The following is a 4,715-nucleotide window of genomic DNA, read 5'->3' as shown; positions in this document are numbered from 1 at the left end:
GGGACAAGCTACAGAACTTCTATGAAGGACTCACTCTAAAGGCTCAAGAATCACTTAACCACTCAGCTGGAGGATCATTGCAACTGATGAAAACAGTAGAAGAAGCTCAAAATATTATTGACATGGTGGCCAACAATCAATATTTCTTTGCTCACCAAAGAAATCGCCAACCATCACAAAGGAGAGGAGTAATGGAGCTAGAAGGAGTGGACTCAATCTTGGCTCAAAACAAGATGATGCAGCAGCAAATTCAACAACAATTTGAGCAAATGGCCAAGAGGATTGATAGCCTCCAAGTTACAGCAGTTAACACAAGCCAACCATCATCCACATGGGGGCAAAATGAAGAAACTCAAGAAGAACAACAACAAGAGCAAGTACAGTATATGCACAACCAAGGACCAAATGAAGTGTATGGTGATACATACAATCCATCCTGGAAGAACCACCCAAACCTCAGATAGGGAGATAATCACACCCAAAACCAACAACCATGGCAGAGGAACTCAAACCAAAACAACCCAAGAAGCAACCAAAACCACAACCAGCAGCAAACTAACCAGAACTCCTACAGAAAACCTCAAAACAACTACCCCAACCCCAACCAGTACCAATCCAATAACCAACCCACCAACCAAAATGCCTACCATCCACCACCCACATCTCATAACCCACCTCAAGTATCACCTGAATCTCAAAGACTCACTAACTTGGAGACCTTGATGGATAAAATGTTGAAACACCAGGAAATGATAACCAAGAACCATGAAGCCTCCATAAAGAGCCTAGAGAGGCAGATGGGGCAAATCTCCAAGCAGATCTCTATTGAGAGACCTTCAAGCTCTCTGCCGAGTGACACAATTCCAAATCCTAAGGAAGAATGCAAGGCAATACAATTAAGGAGTGGGAGAACATTGATGAGCAATAATGACACTACAAAGAAGCAAGCAGAGAGCAGCAAAAGGCCAAAAGAAGATGAGGAGCAAACAAAGGCAGATAAAACCAAGGATCAAGTTGTGATGCCAAACAAGAGCATTGAGAAACTCAAAGAGAAGGACAACCAACCACACGGTTCAAAAGAAGTAACTCAGGGGCAGCAGCAAATAGGAAAGAGCATCACACCTCCACTGCCATATCCCCAGAGGTTCAACAAAGAAACTAAGGACCAACATTTTCATAAGTTCCTTGAGACTTTCAAAAAGCTGGAAATCAATATTCCCTTGGCTGAAGCACTTGAGCAAATGCCTCTGTATGCCAAGTTTTTGAAGGAGCTTATCAATAAGAAAAGAAGTTGGGATGAGAAAGAAACCATACTACTTTCTGAGGAATGCAGAGCCTTGATTCAAAAAGGGCTTCCTCCTAAGCTTGAGGACCCAGGGAGCTTTTTGCTACCTTGCACCATTGGGGAATTAACCATCACTAAAGCAATGTGCGATCTAGGAGCAAGTATCAACTTAATACCATCCTCCTTGGTAAAAAAGTTGCATATAGAGGAAGTTAAACCAGTACAGATATCTCTAGAGCTAGTAGATAAGTCAACGGTATACCCCAGGGGTATGATTGAAAACCTTCTAGTCAAGGTGGACAATTTCATATACCCTGCAGATTTTGTGGTTCTGGATTCAGATGGGGATGATGGTGATTCTATTATACTGGGAAGGCCATTCTTGGCCACTGCTAGAGCTATCATAGACATAGAGCAAGGAGAACTAACTCTCAGGATGCATGATAAGAGTGTCACTCTGAAAGTATTACCAGAAGCCCAGTTTAGTAATAGGAGGAGGGACTCTATGGAAATTGACAAGGTGATTCACAACAATATTCCAAGGCAGAAGATTGTGCAGAAGGATGAAAAAGTCCAAGAGGATATTGGAGTATTAGCCACTGAAGAGAGAAATCCCCAAGGTAAGTCTACAGCCATAAAAGAAAGATCAACAAAAAAAGGGATGAAACACAGAAACAAAACAAAAAGGGGTTGGAAGAACAGGAAGATTCCAACAGAGGGGCTTTCCAAAGGTGACAAAGTACAATTGATATATCAACAACTGGGAGCAAGCCAACAAACTGATGACTATTACACTGTCAGCAACATAATCTCGTTGAAACATGCCGAAATTGAACACCAGAGAACAAAGAGGAGGATCACAGTCAGGGGAGACAAGTTGAGGAACTACAAGCACCAACCACTATAAAAGAAAGCCCCAATGTCAAGCTAGTGACAATAAAAGAGCGCTTGTTGGGAGGCAACCCAACCTGAGGTAGTTTTCTTTTCATAGCTTTTTCAATAAAAATGTTGAATAATTAATATGTATTGCAAGGAGCTAAGTTTGGTGTTGCACACCAAAAACAACTCAAGGGAGAATGGAGGATTTCAAGTTTGGTGTTCCACCAAAACCTCATTCAAAAGCACATTTTAACTTCCTGCACATTGCTAGTTCCAAGCAATCAAACAGATTATTCAACCACTTAACTGCTTTTTTTTTAGTCTTAAACTTCATAACCTTTAGCAAGGACACAAAATTTTGCCTAGAGTTAACCTGCTGTATCCAGAAAAGTGGCAAGAAATTAAGTTTGGTGTTCCCACACCAAATTGAATCCACAAGCCACAATCAATTCATGCATACTAACTGGTCATCTAAGGGCTTGAGAAGCAAGCAACTTTTGAGAATTATGTAGGGAATTCACCACCATTTGAAGACACTATGCATCATAACTCAAAAGGGCACAACAGAAGGAAGGACAAAGGAACTGCAAACCAATAGGTTGTATTTACACTTAACTCTTACTGTTGAAAAATGTTTTGACTCGTGTTTGTTAAAGTGTTCATCTAATACAAGTAGAATCACTCTTAGAATAAGTAAGCTAGTCTATGTGTGTGCTTGTGTGTTTACTTTCACTGAACAAAAGCATGTTTTGTCCCCTGCATCTTTAATTCAATAAAAGAAATGTTTGAATATGAAGTGAGACAGTTTTCTGTTAGATAGAAGTACAATAAAAGTAAGTGGTGGTGTGTGTGTGTGATTGTATAATAGTTCACTTTAGTGAATAAAAGAACTAGGATGTCTCCTTCTAAGTATAAAGTGGCCTACTGTCTATGAATCTCAATTAAATAAAAGTCCTTGGTTAGACAGAAAAACAAAAAGAAAGAAAAAAAAAGGGAGAAAAAGAAATAGCCAAAGAGTGGCAGAACAAAAGAAAAACAAAAAGAAACAAAGCTGGACACCAATAGCTTGAACCTTAGAATATATGCCTGTGGTGTCTTTGTATTAGGGTCTGCTTGGATTATTAAGCTCTTTGGAGTGCATCAACACTTGATGACTTGGGTTAACTAACCCGGGATCATCAGCTGAAAGTCCACTATCAAGAGCAACCTAACTACAAGGCATTTAGTAGCCCAAAGAGGTGCTGGGCATCAATGTTCTAAGAAGGAATGTGAGCCAAGTGTCTATAGTGAATAATGTGTCAAGTATAAAGAAAAGGAAATGAACTTGCTACACATGACACTCAAATAAAGCTTATGAACAAAATAATAGCCAAGGATAAAGAAATAATGAGAGGTCATAGCAGTATGTTACTTGAAGCATGAAGGAGACTTTCTAGGCTTAAGAGTCAATAAGAGGTGAGTGTTTACATATCCACATAAAACCCCATGAAATACCAATAACACTCTACTAGCATTAACATCCTCTTCCATTTCATTCTTTCTTCTCAATAAATCATTTCTTTCTTGGGGACAAGCAAGCTTTAAGTTTGGTGTTGTGATGACAAGTCATCTTAGCCTAGTTTCACTAGCCTTTTTCTTTTGTTTTCAATTGAATTATGCACTTTCTTGAGCCATAAGCAAGCCAATTGGGTAGATTTTCATGCTTCCTTTGATTTAATCAACCATAGATGAATTAATGCAATTTCATGAGGTTTTATGCTATAATTGTCACATATTATGAAAGAATGAATATCTCATGATTTTGAGCATAGCTTTGATGTGTTTGGTTGATTAATGATAGGTGAAGAAAGCTTGGAGAAAGGTTGAAGCAAGAAGGAATGGCTAGGAGGAAGAGAGGACAAAAAGTTTGAGCAAAAGTTTGCCTCAAACTTTAGCTCAAACTTTTGGAATAAGTGAAAATGAACCAGGGAGCAAAAAGCTGGACCAAAAGTTTGCCTCAAACTTTTGTGCAAACTTTTGGGCAAAAAGCTGGAGCAAAAGTTAGCCTCCAACTTTTGTGCAAACTTTTGGACAAAAAGCTGGAGCAAAAGTTAGCCTCAAACTTTTTGGCAAACTTTTGGCATCACAAATCAACACCCTGGAGAGCAAAAGTTTGCGCCAACGTTAGCCCCTAACTTTTTGGCAAACGTTGGCGCATGAACAACACACCCTGGAGAGCAAAAGTTTGCGCCAACGTTAGCCTCTAACTTTTTGGCTAACGTTGGCGCCATGAGTATGCAAGGAGGGGCCAACGTTGGAGCAAAAGTTTGACCCCAAACTTTTGCCCCAACGTTGATATCAGCAAAAGAGGGTGGCTGATGTGATAAGTTGGAGTAAAAGTTTGCCTCAAACTTTTACTCAAACTTTTACTCAAGCTTTCATGATTCCAAACCCGGTTCAATTCGGTTCTTCTCCAAACTCCAAGAGCAATCAACCAAGGCCTCTATCAACCCAATCCCATCAAGAGCAAAGGCCTAATTGAAGGCTTGAAGACCATTTGAAGAAAGTGTAT

This window comes from Arachis hypogaea, chromosome 13 (genome assembly GCF_003086295.3).
Source record: "Arachis hypogaea cultivar Tifrunner chromosome 13, arahy.Tifrunner.gnm2.J5K5, whole genome shotgun sequence".
Lineage (NCBI taxonomy): Eukaryota > Viridiplantae > Streptophyta > Magnoliopsida > Fabales > Fabaceae > Arachis > Arachis hypogaea.
This window is presented reverse-complemented; position numbering follows the sequence as displayed.